Source organism: Dermochelys coriacea, chromosome 24 (genome assembly GCF_009764565.3).
Source record: "Dermochelys coriacea isolate rDerCor1 chromosome 24, rDerCor1.pri.v4, whole genome shotgun sequence".
NCBI classification, from domain to species: Eukaryota; Metazoa; Chordata; order Testudines; family Dermochelyidae; genus Dermochelys; species Dermochelys coriacea.
Genome location: NC_050091.1, coordinates 3,608,199 through 3,630,395, shown reverse-complemented (window position 1 = coordinate 3,630,395; position 22,197 = coordinate 3,608,199). Strand labels below are relative to the sequence as shown.

General features: G+C 51.3%; 1 protein-coding gene across 3 annotated transcripts in view; it reads left to right on the top strand.

Moving 5' to 3' along the window:
* The first annotated feature begins 10,173 nt into the window (after positions 1-10,173).
* PEAR1 (platelet endothelial aggregation receptor 1) overlaps positions 10,174-22,197 on the top strand; it is a 56,721-nt gene continuing 44,697 nt past the window's right edge. For 2 of the 3 annotated variants that reach the window (XM_038383054.2, XM_038383052.2), the window contains exon 1: positions 10,174-10,809. The gene's annotated coding sequence lies outside the window, so the exon portion shown is untranslated. The remainder of the gene's footprint in view (positions 10,810-22,197) is intronic. The other variant, XM_043502011.1, reaches the window with a different exon arrangement.

Below are 22,197 nucleotides of genomic sequence, written 5' to 3'. Positions count from 1 at the left end.
AAGACTCCAAGACTCCACTCCCCCAGTTAATTTCCATCATTTAATAAAGGCCAAAGGATGATGAGCCAAAGTGATCTAACCAAACCTTTGCTGCCCCAGCACCCCTGGGAGCTTAGCCGGAACCCTCTCCCCACCAGGCCAGGGCCTGGGCCAGGAAGCCCCCCACATGAGTCCATTCATCACAGGGCTCTCCGAAGAGCTATTTAGCTGGGCTCCTGGATAATTGGCACTGATTTAAGGCATGCTGGGGACTGGGGGCAGTGGATGCTTTTCTAATGGAGCTCAGGCCGGGGAGGGGGGATGGTGCGCCCTGCTGGAATGTGAAAATCATTATGAGTGATTAGAGTTATTAGTGTAAAGAGGAGAGGCAATTAACGGTGGCTTGACATCAATTGAGGCTGGCTAATGTACTTACTAGCTATGAATAGCTGAGAGCTTAGCAGGGGCCTGCTCTTGCCTCCATCACACCAGGGAGTAACTCCAGTCAACTGGTGTAAATGGAGTGATGCCCGTTTCTACCAGCTGGGGCTCCGGGCCAGTACGGTTCCTGGTGGTGGGTGCAGGAGGAGAACCAGGGCTTGGGGCAGGTGATGATTCTCATGGGTGACTTTAATTTTCCTGATATCTGCTGGGAGAGCAATACAGCGGTGCATAGACAATCCAGGAAGTTTTTGGAAAGCGTAGGGGACAATTTCCTGGTGCAAGTGCTAGGGGAGCCAACTAGGGGGAGCGCTTTTCTTGACCTGCTGCTCACAAACCGGGTAGAATTAGTGGGGGAAGCAAAAGTGGATGGGAATCTGGGAGGCAGTGACCATGAGTTGGTTGAGTTCAGGATCCTGACGCAGGGAAGAAAGGTAAGCAGCAGGATACGGACCCTGGACTTCAGGAAAGCAGACTTTGACTCCCTCAGGGAACAGATGGCCAGGATCCCCTGGGGGACTAACATGAAAGGGAAGGGAGTCCAGGAGAGCTGGCTGTATTTCAAGGAATCCCTGTTGAGGTTACAGGGACAAACCATCCCGATGAGTCGAAAGAATAGTAAATATGGCAGGCGACCAGCTTGGCTTAATGGTGAAATCCTAGCGGATCTTAAACATAAAAAAGAAGCTTACAAGAAGTGGAAGGTTGGACATATGACCAGGGAAGAGTATAAAAATATTGCTCGGGCATGTAGGAAAGATATCAGGAGGGCCAAATCGCACCTGGAGCTGCAGCTAGCAAGAGATGTCAAGAGTAACAAGAAGGGTTTCTTCAGGTATGTTGGCAACAAGAAGAAAGCCAAGGAAAGTGTGGGCCCCTTACTGAATGAGGGAGGCAAGCTAGTGACAGAGGATGTGGAAAAAGCTAATGTACTCAATGCTTTTTTTGCCTCTGTTTTCACTAACAAGGTCAGCTCCCAGACTGCTGTGCTGGGCATCACAAAATGGGGAAGAGATGGCCAGCCCTCTGTAGAGATAGAGGTGGTTAGGGACTATTTAGAAAAGCTGGACGTGCACAAGTCCATGGGGCCGGACGAATTGCATCCGAGAGTGCTGAGGGAATTGGCGGCTGTGATTGCAGAGCCCTTGGCCATTATCTTTGAAAACTCGTGGCGAACGGGGGAAGTCCCGGATGACTGGAAAAAGGCTAATGTAGTGCCCATCTTTAAAAAAGGGAAGAAGGAGGATCCTGGGAACTACAGGCCGGTCAGCCTCACCTCAGTCCCTGGAAAAATCATGGAGCAGGTCCTCAAAGAATCAATCCTGAAGCACTTAGAGGAGAGGAAAGTGATCAGGAACAGTCAGCATGGATTCACCAAGGGAAGGTCATGCCTGACTAATCTAATCGCCTTTTATGATGAGATTACTGGTTCTGTGGATGAAGGGAAAGCAGTGGATGTATTGTTTCTTGACTTTAGCAAAGCTTTTGACACGGTCTCCCACAGCATTCTTGTCAGCAAGTTAAGGAAGTATGGGCTGGATGAATGCACTATAAGGTGGGTAGAAAGCTGGCTAGATTGTCGGGCTCAACGGGTAGTGATCAATGGCTCCATGTCTAGTTGGCAGCCGGTGTCAAGTGGAGTGCCCCAGGGGTCGGTCCTGGGGCCCGTTTTGTTCAATATCTTCATAAATGATCTGGAGGATGGTGTGGATTGCACTCTCAGCAAATTTGCGGATGATACTAAACTGGGAGGAGTGGTAGATACGCTGGAGGGGAGGGATAGGATACAGAAGGACCTAGACAAATTGGAAGATTGGGCCAAAAGAAATCTAATGAGGTTCAATAAGGATAAGTGCAGGGTCCTGCACTTAGGATGGAAGAATCCAATGCACCGCTACAGACTAGGGACCGAATGGCTCGGCAGCAGTTCTGCGGAAAAGGACCTAGGGGTGACAGTGGACGAGAAGCTGGATATGAGTCAGCAGTGTGCCCTTGTTGCCAAGAAGGCCAATGGCATTTTGGGATGTATAAGTAGGGGCATAGCGAGCAGATCGAGGGACGTGATCGTTCCCCTCTATTCGACACTGGTGAGGCCTCATCTGGAGTACTGTGTCCAGTTTTGGGCCCCACACTACAAGAAGGATGTGGATAAATTGGAAAGAGTACAGCGAAGGGCAACAAAAATGATTAGGGGTCTAGAGCACATGACTTATGAGGAGAGGCTGAGGGAGCTGGGATTGTTTAGTCTGCAGAAGAGAAGAATGAGGGGGGATTTGATAGCTGCTTTCAACTACCTGAAAGGGGGTTTCAAAGAGGATGGCTCTAGACTGTTCTCAATGGTAGCAGATGACAGAACGAGGAGTAATGGTCTCAAGTTGCAATGGGGGAGGTTTAGATTGGATATTAGGAAAAACTTTTTCACTAAGAGGGTGGTGAAACACTGGAATGCGTTACCTAGGGAGGTGGTAGAATCTCCTTCCTTAGAGGTTTTTAAGGTCAGGCTTGACAAAGCCCTGGCTAGGATGATTTAACTGGGACTTGGTCCTGCTTTGAGCAGGGGGTTGGACTAGATGACCTTCTGGGGTCCCTTCCAACCCTGATATTCTATGATTCTATGATTCCCCTTTCTTTGCACCTTGGGTGCCAGGCCTTGTCGGAAAGGTGGCACAACCACAAGGCCCCCTGCACCGCGGGGCACCATCAAAGCAAGATCTGTCGGCTTCGCTCCATCAATGCGGACCCATGGGTGGTCGGAATTCAGCTCCCGCACGTCCTTCAGAGCTCAAGAGTTTGGAGGAGAGGGTTGCATTTGGGCTCAGCGGGGCTAGAATCCAAGAGATTCTGACCCTTCGCTCCAGAACGCTGTCAGAAATGGGCCAAAGCACAACCTGGATCCAACCCCCCCGACGTCTCGCTGCTGGGAATCCGTTTCTGCCCGTTGGGAGAGATTCTATCCAGCTCCTGCTCTTGAGAAATAAACCCCGATGGGGGATCGGTGGGGAAGCTGGCAGAGACGCAGAGCCCGGTCCTCCCAGTTCGCATTGGACACAGCAACTCGCCTCCCGCTCATCCCAGGGACAGTGTGTGGCATCCGCTTTGCACAGGGGGAAGTGACTGCAACGGCTGCAAGGCTGCGGTGAACCAGGGAGCAGCCGCGGATCTGAGACCAAACCCTGAGCTGGTGGGAGACACCAGAGCAGCACTGAATTCAACAGAGCGGGGTTGGTTTGCAATGAACATACCCCCCTTCTACACACATCCCTTGTTCTCCACCAGACAAACCAGTTTGCAGAGCGGGAGACAGGCGGATGGATGCAGCTCACAAGCCCTCTCTTGCAGACCCGTCAGCAAACACCAGATTTACATCATCCGTAGCAACATTGCTTCCAAAGAACACATTCCCTGCGCGGCTGGGTTGGAATCCGGCAGGAGCATCGCCTGGGCCGGCCCACAATCCAGCCACACACTGGATCACAAACCTGCCCCAGCCTGGCAAAGACTCTTCTTGTCCCAGTAAAGCCTATAGGGTACCCGATGTGCAGTGGGAGCAAAGGAATTCTAGGGATCCCCAGTGGGGCCTGCCTATTATAGAGGGAGATGGTGGAGCCAGGGGCGTACTCTGCCCACCCGGTTGTGGTGTTCCAGAGGCAGGGTAGGAGGGTCATGAGAAGTGAATTGTCGGTGCCTGTGCTGCGGCGTGTCATTGCTAGGCTTTGGTTTTGTCTGCCCTGTGTCTTGAAATCGCCCCAGTTCTACCTGGCTGTAAAATGTGTCCCCTCCAATCGGAATTTTCTGCTCTCAGCCTCGTGTTTCACGCTCGCTTTGCACCACGCATGTGGCACAGAAGGGGAGGAGCAGCCCATGTGAATTTCTGGGCCGGTCTGAGCTCGGTTGCACAACTAGAGTGAATCCAGGGTGACGCCACTCATTGCAATGGAGACACGTTGGTCCTGATTGTCACTTATACTGGTGTGGCTCTGACCACGTGAAAGGTGCCTTAGAGTGGGTGGGTGGAGCAGTTGCATCCACTTTTAAGGCCCCTTTGTGCAGCCAGAGCGGTGTAAAGGAGCCTTAGGGTATGTGAGAATCAGGCCCTCTGGATTGCACTAGTGCAGCTGGGATCAGCATCTGGCCCTCCCTCTATTTACCTAGTAGTTGCCTCTAGGAAAGTTGACTGCTGCTGTTCCGTACTTGGGCTAATCCCAGCTGTGCGGCCTCTCCTGTCTGTACACGTGCAATCTTCCCGAGGCACAAGATCTAGGTGGGACATCAGGCAGGAGATCACAGGAGCAGCCTCACAGCTGGATGCTTTCCTCAGCCACTTGCCCCTGCAGAATGGGGTAGTTGCATGGGACTCATCTCGCAGTGTGTCCTAGTGGGTAGAGCAGCAGAGTGGGGCTTGGGTTCTGTTTCCAGCTCTGCCACTAGCCAGCTGGGTGACCATGAGCAACTCACTTGGCCGGGCCGGGCCTCAGTTTCCCCATCTGTAAAACGGGGATAATGACCCTGAGCGCCTTTGTAAAGTGCTTGGAGATCCAGGGCTGAAAAGGGCTGGGCGAGAGCTAATTGTTGTTATTCCGTTCGGCAAACGGCTTCAATAAAGCTCTGAGAGAAGTGGCTCTTCTCACCAGCCGCCACGCCGCTCTGTGCATCGCCGACCCTGACTGCCCCCTGGTGGGGCACTTTATACTTTCACAGAGAACTGAGCCCTCTAGGCCAGTGGCTCTCAAACTTTCCAGATGACTGCCCCCCTTTCAGGAGTCTGATTTGTCTTGTGTGCCCCCAAGTTTCACCTCATTTAAAAACGACTTGTTTACAAAATCAGACATAAAACCACAAAAGTGTTGCAGGACACCGATAGTATAAAGTTGCTTACTTTCTGGTTTTTACCATATAATTATTAAATAAATCAATTGGGATATAAATATTGTACTTACATTTCAGTGTATCGTATATAGAGCCGTCCAAACAAGTCATTGTATGAAATTTTAGCTTGTACTGACTTCACTAAGGCTTTTTATGTAGCTTGTTGTAAAACTAGGCAAACGCAGAACAAAAAGATGGTCCCTGCCCCAAAGAGCTTGCTGTCCGATGGCTGGATCATTCTTATTATGAATATGGTCACACCCAGAGGCCCTAGCCAAGCTCTATGGCTTTGACTGGGTGTCTACCTGTCATAGGTTCTTATATGGCTCCTGTTGCTGTAGTATGTGAATGCCTCTCAATCTTTAATGTATCCATCGACTTTCGAATTCCCAGCCAGTTGGGGAGCTTGGAGCCAATGGATCTGTCCCAAAATGGGTTTCTTTAGAGTCTTCCGAGAGTTTTTGTCTCGTTGAGACTTTCTATACTAATCACCTTCAATGTGAATAGACTGTCCTCCCTCTATGAGCTCAGCATCATCACCGCAGCTTGACAGGTGGGGAAACTGAGGCACACAGCGTGTGTGTGGGGGAGTAACTTGCCTTGGAGCATGCATTGAGTCAGCATTCGATCCCACGAGTCCTGACTCCCAGGCCTATGCTCGGACCATCCCTCTGTTTGCATGGAAGTCCTGACTACCCCTGCATCCCTCTCACTGCTTTGCAGTTTGCTGTCTGGGCCACCAGATGTTGCTGTTCAGCAGAGAGACATATCTGCTGGGAACGCTGCCCCTTGCAAGCCGCCCTGCATTGCTCCAAGCAAACCCGGATCATCACGCTCCCCCTGCTCTCGCTGACACCGTTCCAGCAGAGCTGCTTCCGATTTACACCAGTGTAAGGGGAGACTCAGAACCCAGAAGTCACCTACTACAGGACAGGCCCAACAAAGAAAATAACAGAACGCCACTAGCCATCACCTTCAGCCCCCAATTAAAACCTCTCCAACGCATCATCAAGGATCTACAACCTATCCTGAAGGACGACCCATCGCTCTCACAGATCTTGGGAGACAGGCCAGTCCTTGCTTACAGACAGCCCCCCAACCTGAAGCAAATACTCACCAGCAACCACACACCACACAACAGAACCACTAACCCAGGAACCTATCCTTGCAACAAAGCCTGTTGCCAACTGTATCCACATATCTATTCAGGGGACACCATCATAGGGCCTAATCACATCAGCCACACTATCAACCACACATCAGCCACACTACTCATTCACCTGCGCATCTACCAATGTGATATGTGCCATCATGTGCCAGCAATGCCCCTCTGCCATGTACATTGGACAAACTGGACAGTCTCTACGTAAAAGAATAAATGGACACAAATCAGACGTCAAGAATTATAACATTCAAAAACCAGTCGGAGAACACTTCAATCTCTCTGGTCACTCGATTACAGACCTGAGAATGACTATTCTTCAACAAAAAAGCTTCAAAAACAGACTCCAACGAGAGACTGCTGAATTGGAATTAATTTGCAAACTGGATACAATTAACTTAGGCTTGAATAGAGACTGGGAGTGGATGAGTCATTACACAAAGTAAAACTATTTCCCCATGTTTATTCCCGCCCACCCCACCCCCCACTGTTCCTCAGACATCGGAATGCATCCGATGAAGTGAGCTGTAGCTCACGAAAGCTTATGCTCAAATAAATTTGTTAGTCTCTAAGGTGCCACAAGTCCTCCTTTTCTTTTTTCAGACATTCTTGTTAACTGCTGGAAATGGCCCACCTTGCTTGTCACCATGAAAGGTTCCCCCCCCTCCTGCTGGTGATGGCTCATCTTAAGTGATCACTCTCCTTACAGTGTGTATGATAAAACCCATTGCTTCATGTTCTCTGTGTGTGTATATAAATCTCCCCACTGTATTTTCCACCGAATGCATCCGATAAAGTGAGCTGTAGCTCACAAAAGCTTATGCTCAAATAAATTTGTTAGTCTCTAAGGTGCCACAAGTACTCCTTTTCTTTTTTCAGAATCCAGAGTATCCTCAGCCCAGAGCCTCATTGGTATTTAGGTGCTTGTCTTCCATTGACAGAAACCTCTGAGGATGTGAACCCCCAACCCTCGCAGGCTGGAAGAAAAGCCCCTGGCTTGCTCCCCGGTCACCCACCACCTTGCACAGACATTTTACTTTCATGCAAAGTGGGGAGGGGGAGCACACAGCTCCACCCGTCTGGCTTGGGAGCATTTACCACCCACAGCACGAGGGCCCGAGCCTCACTGTCACCTGTTTTGTGCCCCTTTGATGCTGCCACTGGGGTGAAAAGGTGCCTCAGTACAAACTCAAATCAGGTGCAGGGCAATGAAGAATCAGGCCCACTTTATCCTGGCGTGCAGATTTTACAAGGTGCATGGGGCCGTATATGTTTTTTTGGCCTGTCTTTGACCTGGAGCGGCAGCAGTTCCGCTGGGTTTGAGAACAAGGGGATCTGAATGCTTCTGCCCCAGTGTAAAAAAGCCATTTCTTTGGGCAACAGGTCCAGCGCGGAAACGGACGGGGAAGCCAGGCAGGGAGCGGAGGGCTTAAGAGCCAGCGGGGAATCCCTGAGGAGTTCCACCAGGATCCAGACTGGACCTGACGCTGTTCTGCACATTCCTCAGCGATCTGGAGGTAAGCCAAAGTCGCTGCTGCTGACACGTGCAGATGACGCGTTGGCAGAGTGGTTATTAACAATGGAGCCGGGGCCGTCATCTGTATCGCTCGGTAAGACAGGCCCCTTCCAACGCAGTGTGTTTTAATGCAGCTAAATGCAGCGTCCTGCGGTCTTTGCTCCTAGAGGTACAGACCGGGGGACTGGGTCCTGGAAAGCAGAGACTCAGAAAGGGAGTTTCTGAGATTCAGTTGGGCGTTAGGCAGCTAAATACCTTTGTGCTGAGTTTTCCAAGACTGTGCTTGGGTAATGGGGCCAGCAGCCTCAAGGGCTACGTCTTAAAAAAAAAAAAATCTGGCCCTTCATTACCATAAAGCACCTGAAACCCCATTCCCCTTCCAGGCCGGTGTGTCTGGATGATGGGCTTAGAGAGTAGCCAAGGTGGGTGGGCATAGGTCTTAGCCCCTGGACTACCGCAGGCCTTGCATTCACTTCTGTGTTCTTAACCCAAGGCAAAAGCCCAGTGAAGCCAAGAGAGACAAAGCGGGGCCCGCAATATCTTTTAGTGGACCAACTTCTGTTGGGGAGAGAGACAAATTTATGCTCACAGGCTTGGCTTTTGAAGGTGTTGTGCAGGTTTTCTTTGAGGCTGAGGACTGAGAGGTCAGACGTGGAGTGATCACTCCATGAAAAATGTTCACTGTAGGGACAGGGTGTGTTTGTCTTTTATCCCTTTCCCACATGAGTTCATTTGAGAGCCTAGTGATTGCATGGTTTCACCCATATAGTTGTTATCGGGGCATTTTGTGAGCTGCCTGAGGTACCCCACATGTTGTGAGAGGCATGGGTAGGATCCATGGATCTTGAAGAGGGTGTTTTGGGGGGTGTTTGTTATGGGTTGGATCACAGAAACCCCCTGGGGGCTGCCACCTGATGTGCCAAGACAACTTCTGCTCTTGCTTTCCTGCCCTGGCAGCTTAGGATTTCAGTGCCCTGCCTGGTTTGAGCCAGACCCGCTAGCCTGCTGCAAACCCAGACCCAGTCTGAACCATGTCCTCTAACAGCTGTAGGCTTAATTGAAAGCAGCTTGGGAAGTGTGCCTGTCTTTAACACTCAGATGCCCAACTCCCAATGGGGTCCAAACCCTAAATAAATCCGTTTTACCCTGTATAAAGCTTATATGGGATAAACTCATAAATTGTTTGCCCTCTATAACACTGATAGAGAGATATGCACAGCTGTTTTTCTCCCCTTCCCCCAAAGTATTAATACATACTCTGGGTTAATTAATAAGTAAAAAGTGATTTTATTAAATACAGAAAGTAAGATTTAAGTGGCTCCAAGTAGTAACAGACAGAACAAAGTGAATTACCAAGCAAAATAAAATAAAACCCACAAGTCTATGTCTAGTACGGTAATAAAACTGAACACAGATAAAAACCTCACCAGTTCCAGCAAGCTTCCTTTTACAGACTAGTCTCCTTTTAGTCTGGATCCAGCAATTGCTCACACTTCCTGTAGTTACTGTCCTTTGTTCCAGTTTCTTTCAGATATCTTTGGGGGTGGAGAGGCTCTCTCTTTAGCCAGCTGAAGACAAAAAGGAGGGAGTCTCCCAGGGGTTTAAATAGACTTTCTCTTGTGGGTGGAGACCCCCTCCTCTCTCCTATGCAAAGTCCAGCTCCGAGATAGATTTTTGGAGTCACATGTCCATGCATGACTCGGATTTTTACAGGTAGCAGCCATGGGTCACATGCTACCTTGAACATCCTCAAGTAGACTCCTGATGTGGATTGGAGCCTTCCAAGATTCATTGTCCTTTAAGTGTTTCTTGATTGGGCACCTAATTTTCACATTCCTTTCTCCTGAAGCTGACCAAATGCTCGACTAAGGCTGCTTAAAAATCAAGCCAGTATTCATAACTACGAATACAAAAATGGTACATGCATACAAACAGGATTAATATATTCAGTAGATCATAATCTCTACAGAGAGATGTTACATGGCATATGTAGCATAAAACATATTATAGTTATGTCATATGTACATTCATAAGCATATTTCCATAAAGCATTATGGGAGGCACCGTCACAGTGTTGATCATTGTATCTGTTGTTCTGGCTGGGAAGGTATGACTTCACCCACCCTGTCTCTTTAATATCCTGGGACCCATATGGCTACAACCGCACTGCCTAGTGAAGATAAGGCAGTAGTGGTCGTAACTTTAACATGAGTGAGGTCGAAGGAAGCCCGAGGCTGCTCCCGAGTCTTTAGCTCGTGTGAATACTACGAACTGCCTCGTCTTCATTCGGGCTTCACCACGTGGAAGCCGACCCACCCTGTTCCCTAGTGAGGACACAACCCCGGGGGGCTGGATCCTGGCCACAGAGCTCTGTGTGATGGGTTATGGTTTAACGTTTGTTTTGCAGCTTCTATTTCACATACGCTGGTTTCTTGCCAAGGAAAAAGTGGTGTGTGTGCGTGTTTTTTTTTTTTTCTTCTTTCTTCCTCCAAGCCCAGCGCCCTTACTAGTTTCCTTGTCAAAACTTCCTGAGTTGGTTCCCAGCCCCCTTCCTGCTCCCTCCCCCTCACACTGAATGGCCCCTCCCCGCCACAGCCTCCTCTGACCCACAGACTCAGTGCCCACCCTGCCCTGAGCAGGAGACCAGACCCAGACCAAAACCCAAAAGAGGGCTTGTTGCTTCTTTTTTTCCTGGAGAGGGAAATAAATTCTCCCTTGCCAATTGTTTTATTCCCCCGCCCCCCCCCCAATTCTTTCAGCTGCTTCCCACGGCCCGTCTGCTCCCTGCTAGAGGATTTCTTGGGAGGCTGCCGGTGCGAGATACCTTGCCCAGGACAGAAGAAAGGTGAGTACTGTGCGGTTTGCCCACCGCGGTTTGTTGGATGGCTACAGATCGGGGACTGTCAGGGCGCTGATCACTGGAATCCGAGCACCAAAAGCCAAGCCAGGTGTCCGAGTTACAGAGGTTGTTTACGAGAGATTTCAAGGGGCATCCTGGAGCAGCCTGCTTTGTACAGAGGGGCTTGGTCTCTAATGTTCTAACCCAGTTATCAGTTATTGGTGGGGGGCTCCTCGGAGCATCCAGGGCCCAGCGTCTAGGTAGCTCTGTCTTCCCAAGGGGTCTGAAGCTTGATTCTGGTCTCCATGATGCCGGTGCAAATCTGTGGGGGGTGTCAAGAGTTGGGCCCAGATTCTGCTCTCAGTTAAATTGGTGCAAACCTGGAGTAATTCTACGGGAAACAATGGACATCGGTTCAGATTCCGTTCTCCGTTACAGTGATGTGAATCCAAAGTAACAGGAGCGGGGCAGTAGAGGGCAAAGGAGTTCAGCCCATGTTCTGCGGTCGGTGATCCCGGTGTAAATGCAGAGTCACTCTGCTGGAGTCTGAATTGACACCACACCAGGGAGGGCAGGATTGGCCCCGTGGTGCTGGAGCTGAGACCCGGCTGACAAGGGCTTGGCAGAGCCTGGTTTCCGTTTAGATGGACCCGGTGAGGAGGCCTGGAACTGGGGCAGGTGGCTGGCCTCTGTGTGGGGAAGGGGGGTCAGGCAAGTCCAGCATGGGGTTCAAAGAGAGGGACGCCCCCATCCCACCCTGCACCAGCCAGCAGCAGGAAGATTTCCTCCTCTCCTGACCCAAGACCTGGAAACAGCTGGGCAAGCCCCCAACCCGGCCATGGTACCTGTTCCTGCGAGCGGCCCATCTGGGGAGAGAGGGGTGGCGGGAGCGAGAGGGGGGAGTTGGAGCAGAGTGGGATGGGGGGTCGGGGCGGAGTGGAAGTTGAATGGGGCATGGCAGGACAGGATGGGATGGGGGAATAAGGCATAGAATGGGGTGGGGACAGTGGGCTGGGCTGATCTGGAGTACGGCATGGGAGCTGGGCTGGATAGGTGTGGGGGGGATCTGAGGTAAAGACTAGGGGCTGGAGTAGGGTATGGGGGCTGGGCAGGCTGGCTGGGGTCTGTCTGGGACAGATCTGGGATCTGGGGAAGGGCCTGGGGGCTGGAGTGGATGTGGGGCAGGTGCTGCATGGATCTGGGGCCTGGGTGGATGTGGTAAAGGGTCTGGGGTGGATCTGAGGGTCTAGAGCGGATCTGGGGGCTGAGTGGATCTGGGGTAGGGCCTGGGGGCTGGGTGGACGTGAGGACTAAGTGGATCTGGAGCAGGGGCTGGGCTGGGATCAGGGCAGGGCAGGGATGGGGCAGGCCAGGTATGATCCTATCTAACCCCATCACAACACAGGCTCGCCTTGTCCCACCCTGAACAGCTTGGGTCCCAACTTGGCTAGCTCCCAAGAGGGCTCTGGCTGGGGCTGTAGGGCCGGGTGTAGCCTCCCAGGGCCTGGCTGGGCCAGCAGTCTCCGGGCCAGCTTGCCATCCACTCAGCCCCGGGAGGAAGCACGTCAGTGCCGGTGACACTGCAGCGGAAACTGGAGGGACAGAGATAGTGGCTCCTCTCCTTCCCGGGACAGATCGCCCTTAAAGGGACATCACGAAGGGCTGGAGAGAGACACTGGGTCTCGGGACAACCCCCTTCCCACCAAACCAGAAGGGACTTACACAAGGTCATACAGAGAGTCAGCATGAGAAATGGGAACAGAACCCAGGAATCCTGGCTCCCAGCCCTCCCTGCTCTAACCACTAGATGCCATTCCCCTTCCAGGACTGGGCTAAAACCCCAGAGTCTGGACTCCCAGGTCCCTTCACTAACCACATCCCCCTCCTTCGCAAACGGTGACATTTAACTTTGCGGGCGAGGGGACAGCCTGGTCCTTGTGGCATTTCACCCTGACCAAGGCAGTGCGATACCCGAGCGAAGGTGCCCTTGATGTGGTAAGGGGTGACATCCATGGCCCACGCTGTATGCGGAGGGAAAGGTCACCATGGCTGTCATCCCGCCTCCCTCTGGAGCCCGCAGAAGAGAACGTGTTGTGTCCCGGACACTCAGCGGATATGTCACCCCAGCGGGCTCCAGACACTCAACGTCCACCCCGTGCGCTGGGAATAGGTCGGGCTGGGGGTCCTGGCATAGCGCCTCCCCTCCTGGGATCTCAAAGCATTTTATTTATGAGCTAATCCTCCAAACCTACTTGGGAGGTGCAGGTGTCACCATTACCCCCATTTTAGAATGGGGAAACTGAGGCACAGTGCAGGGAGGTGATTTTGCCCAGAGGGTCAGTGGCAGAACAGAACTCGGGAGTCCTGGCTCTCAGCCCTCTGCTCTCATCGCTCAATTAAACTCCTTCCCAGAACCAGGAATGGAATCTAGGAGCCCTGCTGTCCAGTCGCCTGCTCTCACCATTAGACCACACTTCTTCCAATAGCTGGGAGCAGAATCCAGGAGCAGTGGCTCCCAGTTTCCTGCTCTATGCTCGGAGATAGGCTGGTGGTTAGAGTGGATGACCGAGATGCGCACTCTGGGTTCTACATGACTTTGGGAAGGGAGTGTGGTCTAGTGGTTAGAGCAGGGGACTTGCGAGTCAGGACTCCTGGGTTCTATTCCCAGCTCTGCTCTTTGACCTTGAGCCAGTCACTTCCCTGTCTCTGTGCCTCAGTTTCCCCATCAGAGCAGAACTGACCCCCTTCCCCACCAGGGGGCTCATGTTGAGGCTTTAATCATCATTCCCCACCCAGAACTGGAAATAAAACCCAGGAGTCCTGATACCCTCCCTCCCCCTGCTGAGACCATTAGACACCTCCCCTTCCCAAAGCCATGTATAGAACCCAGGCGTCCTGACTCCCAGGCCCCTGTGCTCAGCCCACCTTTGGGGAAGCTGAGATGCAGCAGGGATGCGAGCTAACCTCCCCCTGCCGCACCAGTGGGCCGGAGCCGTGATGCCACCTGGAGCGTCCATCTCCCAACCCCTTGCTCTAACCACTAGGCACCGCTCTGCCCTGTGACTTGGCCTGCCCGGATGTCAGCGGGAGGGGTGGCAGCACAGGAGCTGGGGGGGGGGTGCAGACCCCGCCGGGCAGGCGTGTGACTGTTCTGCTGACTGGAGGGTGGCTTAAAATAGCTGCAGAAGCTTTGAACCCCTCTGTGGCCCGGCCCGGCCCCACATTGCCTCCAGGGCTGGAGCTGCCTCCTTCTCCCAGCTCTGGGAGGGGAGTCGGGTCCAGTGGCTAGAGCAGGGAGGGGCTGGGAGGCAGGACACCTGGGTTCCGTGCCCAGCTCTGGAAGGGGAGTCACGTCCAGTGGCTAGAGCAGGAAGGGGCTGGGAGGCAGGACACCTGGGTTCCATGCCCAGCTCTGGAAGGGGAGTGGGGCCCAATGGCTAGAGCAGAAGGGGCCCGGGAATCCGGACTGAAGGAATGTGGTGCTAGGGCAGTGGACTCTGAGCAGGACGCCTGGGTTCTACACCCGGCTCTGTGGTGCAAAGTGAGCTGTGGACTTGGAGTGAGGCCCTGGGTGGGGAGGGGGGAATGCGGTATAGGGCCAGAGAGGGATGTGGCCATCCACACTCCTGCAATCTGCTCCTTGCCCTGCGGCTGATGCGTGCAACCTCGGCCACCTCGCTTCCCCACATGTGCTGGCCCCTATAGTGGCCACCTTGTGGTAGCACCCACCTCCCCTGGGGCAGGTTCCCTGTGGAGCGGCTGAGCCCCTCCTAGAGACCTTGGGGGTTGGTCTCGCCTCCGGGCTCGGCTGCACGCTCTGCCTGCAATGGAGGAAGCAAGGTCAAGCGACGGGTGCCGACGCCCCGTGATGGGGGAAATGAGCGAGGGGAGGGGCTGGGTGACTCACCGCAGCCTTCCCCGTGTGTGCGGAGAGGTGCTGACATCACCCTGGACTCACCCCGGAGGATTGCGGAGCATTGTTCACCCCTCTAGGGAGACGAAGTGCAGCTAATGCTTATTCCGGTGCCTGTGACCCACACGGTCCATCCCCTCGGCCAGGGCTTTTCCTTCATCACACATTGTTATTACTGGCCCATAGTGTCTCTTCCATGACCAGATGCCTTGGGAGTTTGGGCAGGCAAGAACCTGATTAGGGAGATAGCTTCTATCCCCCTGTCCCTATCTGTGGAAAATCTTGACTTTAGAAAGGCTTTCGATACTGTCTCTCTCATGACCTTATAAACAAAGTAGGGAAATACAACCTACATGGAGCTACTATAAGGTGGATGCATACCTGGTTTGAAAATCGTTCCCAGAGAGTAGTTATCAGTGGTTCACAGTCAGGCTGGAAGGGCATAATGAGTGGGGTCCCGCAGGGATCAGTTCTGGGTCCGGTTCTGTTCAATATCTTCATCAACGATTTAGATAACAGCATAGAGACCTCGCTTACAAACTTTGCGGATGATACCAAGCTTGGAGGGGTTGCAAGTGCTTTGGAGGATAGGATTAAAATTCAAAATGATCTGGAGAAATGGTCTGAAGTAAATAGGATGAAATTCAATAAAGACAAATGCAAAATACTCCACTTATTTTGCACACATACAATCGGTTGCACACATACAAAATGGAAAATGACGGCCTCAGAAGGAGTACTGCGGAAAGGGATCTGGGGGTCATAGTGGATCACAAGCTAAATATGAGTCAACAGTGTAACACTGTTGGAAAAGAAGCAAACATCATTCTGGGCTGTATTAGCAGGAATGTTGTAAGCAAGACACAAGACGTAATTCTTCTGCTCTACTCCATGCTGATTAGGCCTCAACTGGAGTATTGTGTCCAGTTCTGGGTGTCACATTTCAGGAAAGATGTGGACAAATTGGAGAAAGTCCAGAGAAAAGTAACAGAAATGATCAAAGGTCTAGAAAACCTGACCTGTGAGGGAAGATTGGAAAAAACTGGGTTTGTTTAGTCTGGAGAAGAGAAGACTGAGGGGGACATGAGAACAGTTTTCAAGTACATAAAAGGTTGTTACAAGGAGGAGGGAGGAAAATTGTTCTTCTCAACCTCTGAGGATTGGACCAGAAGCAATGGGTTTAAGTTGCAGCAAGGGAGGTTTAGGTTGGACATTAGGAAAAACTCCCTAACTGTCAGGGGGGTGAAGCACGGGAATAAATTGCCTAGGGAGGTTGTGGAATCTCCGTCATTGGAGATTTTTAAGAACAGGTTGGACAAACCCCTGTCAGGGATGGTCTAGATAATACTTAGCCCTGCCATGAGTGCTGGGGACTGGACTAGATGACCTCTCGAGGTCCCTTCCAGTCCTACAATTCTATCATTCTATTGACCTGGGGCAAATCTATTGCTTCAGTACTGTTCCCCGTCTGGACAACGGAGATAGCACAGTGATCCTGCTTCCTCCCACCCTTGTCTGTTTACACTGTGAGCTCTTTGGGTAAGGGCTGTCTTGCTCTGTGGCTGTGCAGCGCCGGGCACAAAGGGCCCCTGATCTCAACTGGGGCAGGGACTGTGTCTCATTGTGCATCTGTGCAGGGTCTGATACATGATGGGGTCCTGGTCTCAACAGGGACCGTCCGTCTCCACATGTCTGTGCAGCCCCGGGCACAAAGGGGCCCCGATCTCAGCTGGGGCAGGGACTGTCTCTCGCTGTGTGGCTGCAGTGCGCGTCATGACGGGGCACCATTGCAGTTGGCTTTCTTAGCTGCTGCTCTGCCCCAAACAGGAATGACAAAGGATTCAGAGACTTTCCTTCTTAGGTCCCGTCAATACTAATGAAATATGTTCTAGTGATGCTCTTTATAATGGGGAATAGAAACCTATTCATCACGCCAGTAAACACAGTGGAGATAACATTCGTCTAGTGCTCTGGGAACACACTAGACAATCAATAGACGCTTTTTTTTTTGGTAAGTGAATTTAGTGCTGGATTTGACAGATGCATATTGCGGCGCCCACGCTATAGGGAAACAGGCACTAGGCAGGTTCCCCAACTCCCCCCACGGCTCTGGGAATGGAACTCCTTCTTGAATGGCAGCACCCCTTATTCATGTCCTGAGCACCCCCTGCCCAGTTCCAATCTACAGCCCCACGGCTACTCATACCCTGAGTACTCTGCTATTGCCCTCCAGTGCCACCCCACAGACCCCCCCTGTTAATCAACCCCTGAGTTCCTCTTCCCATGCAGCGCTGCCGGTGTCCTTCAGTCCCATGCCGTGGCCCCCCTGCCATTCCAGTGCTGGGCTCCCCACACACCCAGCTGTACCAATAGTTCTCAGCCCTGACCCCCAGCCTCTGCTATTCTAGACCTGGCAATAGCTGCCTGCAACCCCGGGCGCATCCCTGTCAGCTGCAAACAGTGCGGGAGCCTCGGTGCAGAATCGGCTGGGTCTGGGTGTCAATTTCCACCAGTTTTTTAATGTTCTGTTTTTCACACAATTGGATTTTGAATGCAGTGCTCTGGCTCTGGGGCGAGACAGGCCTCTCTCCAGTTACTCGTCTGGGGCCCGGGGAGTGGATTTCCCAGGAGGGGGGTCGTGCCTGGTGGTTTCAAAGTGTCACCATGCATGGGGAGTGAAGCCAGACGGGCCTGGTTCAGGAATCTCTCTTGTGGTTCCCATTTGCCTTTAATGACTTTCCCGGCTCCTCTTGGTTGCCAGCCTGCCTGCCGGTCTTTCTTGCTTTTTTCCAGTGTTGTTGTGGTCATGTCGGTCCCAGAATATTAGAGAGACCAGGTGCGGGAGGTCGTATCTTTTCTTGGACAACTTCTGTGGGTGGAAGAAGGGACACGCTTTCGAGTTTCACAGAGCTCTTCTTCAGTCCTGGAGCAAGTATCCGGAGGGTGTCAGCTAAATACAAGGTGGGGCAGATTGTTAAGCATAAAGGTTTCACACATGTGGTAAGAGGCCACTTAAAATGCAGTTGGCCAATTAAGGATTAGCCAGTAATAGGGTATGTTGCAAATTGATGTGATGACCTAGGAAACCACCCTGGGTTTTAGTCTCCAGTAGTTATGAATTTAAGCTCCCGGGCACCTTTTGTGCAGGTTTCCTTTGAGGACCAGGACTGAGGGTACATCTACACTGCAAAAACGCCCCTGCAGCAAAGAGTGTCAGAGCCTGGTCATGCAAATAGCAGTGTAGACATTCCCGCTGAGGCTGGGCGCCGAGACCCTCCCCCCTCGCCAGCGGTCAGAGCCCAAGCAGGACGTCTACACTGCTAGTTTTAGCCCCATGGTGCGGACCTGAGTCATTTGACCCAGGTTCTGAGACTCATGGCTGCACGGTTTTGTTTTATCTTTTTTTGCAGTGTAGCAGTACCCTGAGAGGTCAGATATGGAGTGATTGCTTTGTCGTCTAATCGATCTATCTTGCATTTATCCTACGCTCATCATTGTTTCTGGGCACCTCGCGTGTCCTCTCCAATATACCGATAAGGCCCATTGATCCCTGTCCCTGTTGGAGTTTAGCTGCCTTTGCCATGGGGAAGCGTAAGTGACCATGTGATTTTTACGTCTCACCTGAAGGTGCTGAGTGAGGCCCATGGTGGTTCTTTTTCCTTAGGCAGTGAGTTCCACAAGTGCTGGCCCGCTGCTAGGAGAGATCTGGTTTCCATGTGCTTCGAGGCGGGGTTGCAGAGTCCATCATTTTGGGAATGCTGATTTAGTGGAGGTCAGGACCAGTACCTGCCTGCTCCCCTTAGCCCCCTGAGATGGTGTGTTTGGTGTGTGCATGTCAGAGTGATGTACTTGGTGGTGTGTGTCCGTGTCAGGAGGGTTATGGGATATGTTTGGTGTATGTGTGATGTGCTTGTGTTTGGTTTTGGTGTGACTGATGTTTTGGGATGTGTGTGTGGTGTCTCTGATGGGTGTGTGACATGTGTAAGGGTGTTGTGTAATATTGGTTTTGCGTGATGCGTGTTGTGGTTGTGTGATGTCTCTGATGAGTGTATGATGTCAGCGTGCTGTGTGATGTTTCTGGTGGGTATGTGACGTGTATAAGGGTGTTGTGTGATGTCATGTGTGTGGTGGTTGTGTGATGTCTCTGGTGGGTGTGTGACATGTGTAAGGGGATTGTGTAATGGGATGTGTTGTGATGTGTCTGGTGTGTGCATCTGCTTCCTCCTGGCTCTTCCCCGGCCATGCGCCCCCCTCTCTGCTCAACCAAGGCCGACTCTTCCTGTCTTTCTTTGGCCAAGAGCCCTCCAGATCGGTCCCCAGTGCAGAAAACATGCCCCTCGCTTCACCAGTGGTTGGGAGCATGTGCCTGTTGGCAGGGAGCCTGGCTGGCCTCTTTGTCCGTAGGGTGTTTGTTGGGTGTGTGTCTGACGGGTGAGTGTGTTGGGTCTGAGGCTTGTTCTGGTGTGACTCTGTTTGCACGGTGAGGTCCATCCCGTGTGGGGCGGTGTGTCTGTAAGGGGGGCACGCATCTGCTTATTGGCCAGGGGACTGCCTGGGTTGTCTTGTGCATCCGCTACGGGGATGTGGGCTGTTGTGTGTATTATGGTGTACCTAGTGCATCTGCAAAGTGTTGGGGGGGGGGGGAGCCCCTGCCCCCTGGCCGCAAGGAGGAGTGTGTTTCCCTGCTTGCTCTGGCCCTTTTCCTGTCCCTCACCCAGAGGAAGCTCGCTTCTAGCTTCCGAACTCCCTCCCTGTCTGCGCGATAAACAGCAGCTCTGCTGGCCCCTGGCCGGCTTGTTTCTGGAGAGATGGAGCCCCGCGAGATGCTGAGAGTGCCAGGGAAAGCCTGTAGCACGGGGCATTACACGCTGACCGCCAGCTGGCTGGCATCACTCATTTCTAAGGCTCTGGGCCGGGCACCTCAGACCCCCCTCAGAAAACAAAGCTCCTTCTCTTGATTAGGAGTAGTCTATGGCAGCAGCTAGAGGGCACCGACTGAGATCGGGCGCCGGGAGCTAGACATACACAGAGCAAGAGACAGCCCCTGTCCCAAATTGCTCACCGTCTGGATAGGCCAGCTAGACAAAGGAGGGTTTATTACCTCCATAAACCCATAAAGTGGGGATAAGAGCCACTTGGAGGCTATGTGCCTCAGTTTCCCCACCTGTACAATGGGGATAATGGCACTGCCTGCTTCACAGGGGTGTTGTGAGAATAAATCCATTAAAGATTGAGACACCCAGACACTACGATAATAGGGGCCACGCATACACACACACAAACAGACACAGACAGACAGACAGACACACACACACAATAAGATGTCATTATAGTGGCATGCATGATTTCACTTCTGATATGAATCTCTATCCTTTTCAAGGTCCCCACCTGCCCCCCCAAGAACTAAAAAAGAAATGGGAAGTTCCTGCAATAAAATCTGTCTCGTATTTATTATTGCTAAAGTCGATCAGGCTAGATAAGAAAAGAGACAGATTGCAAGCGCTTTTGGGGTGTGGCCCATCTCTTTATTCTGTGTTGGTGCAGCCCCTCGCACCACGGTCTTGGTCCGTGACCGGGGCTCCTACATGCTACTTTCCTTCTGGGCCTGGCTAGCAGAGTTGTTATTATTAACATATGGATCCATCGCCTGACACATTTTGATGACTCTTCAGATTTCCCTGCCAGCAGCTCCAGATAATACGTTGTTTCTTACTATTCCATTTGGCTCCAAAAATTCTACATTCTCCCATTAATTCCGACTGTGTTTTTCAGAGTGGGTGGAATTTGGCAAGAACTTGGTTTCTTTTCTCCCCCGTGTTATAAGAAAAGGAAAGAAAGAGTGTGCTGTTTCTCATGCAGTTGTTTTTGGATGGAGGGTGTGATGCCTGATCTTCTGAAAGAAGAATGCAATAAAGGAAGATCAAATATAATGAACATAGATTTGTAGGCAGGGCCTTTCAGCGTGAATGAGGCCAACAGTTTATAGGCGACAGGCTGCATTTACGACTGATGTGAGCAGGTGCAACGCATCTTTCTGTCCTGGTGTTGATACTCAGGGCTGTTACACAACAGGGGGCTGCGGTATTAGACTAGAGAATCATTTCCAATTCTGGGGGAATTTAGGAAGGTAGAAAGAAATTAGCCGCACTGGAAAGGGGTGTATGTAGAACTGGTCAAAAAATTTCGGACAAAAGATATTTCCCATCGGCAAATACCATTTTGTTGAAAATCAAAACATGTCCATTGAGGTTTGGGGGGAAAAAATGAAATGAAGCGAACTTGTTGGAATGGAGCATTGCAAAATTTATTTTATTTGATATTATAAAATAAAAGCTGTCAAAATTGGGACAAACATTGCAACTGAATCAAAAGGGGATATTTCAACTGACTTCCCCCACCCCGCCCCAATAATATTGTTTTGCTGGAAATGTCAAAACATTTTGTTTTCATTCTGATTGGCAAAGTGTTCTCAGGGCTTTGGTTTCACAGCCTGGCTGAGAAAGATTCTCTTAAAAAGAAAAGGAGGACTTGTGGCACCTTAGAGACTAACAAATTTATTTGAGCATAAGCTTTTGTGAGCTAAAGCTTTTGCTCAAATAAATTTGTTAGTCTCTAAGGTGCCACAAGTCCTCCTTTTCTTTTTGCTAATACAGCCTAACACGGCTGCTACTCTGAAAAACGAATCTCTTGTGGTATTAGAGAGGAGAACTCGCCACTAGGCAGGGGACAGCGGGATGGGAATGGAACTGTGAATGTAGGCAGGAGGAAGCGACTGTAAATCCAGCTGCATGGGTCAGGAAATCTCTGTTTCCTCCTACCTAACACGTGTTTGTCTGAGGGCCATAAAACACACAACCCTGTAAACACGAGGCTGCGGTTAACTTAAAGCATTAGGCAAAGAACATCAGCACAACCACCCTGTATGGTCCACATTAAGATTACAACAGGGATGAGTTGGACCCAGCAGCCCAGATTCCCAAGTGGTGTAAATCCGCATAGCTCCGTTGACTGAGAGCTGAGAATAGAACCCAAGAGACTCTCCATTGTTCTATCCACTAGCTCACACTCCTGCTAAGAGCTGGGGATAGAATCTACATCTCCTGACCTCCTCTTCTCTCCCTTCTCATCTAATCTCTAAGCCATATCCTTCCCAAATCCAGGGACAGAACCCAGGAGTCCTGATTCCCAGACCTTCTGTGTGTGAGTATGAAACACCCTCAGTAGGCATCAGATCCCTTTTACTATCCCGCGCTTTGGTAGCCCTTTTAAAAATCATCTCACTGCGAGAAACAGGTTGTGCATCTCTAAACTAAACAGAAAAATGGCAGCTCCAAGACACCAAACTGCAGTTCATTTTAAAACTGTTGAAACTTGGTCCCATGAAGAGTCTGCCAGACACTTCAGAAAAAACTGGGGTCTTTTTTGCTTAACTCCTTCTCTCCTGGTTCTTCTTCGGCAGCGCACGGTAACGTATTTTCAAA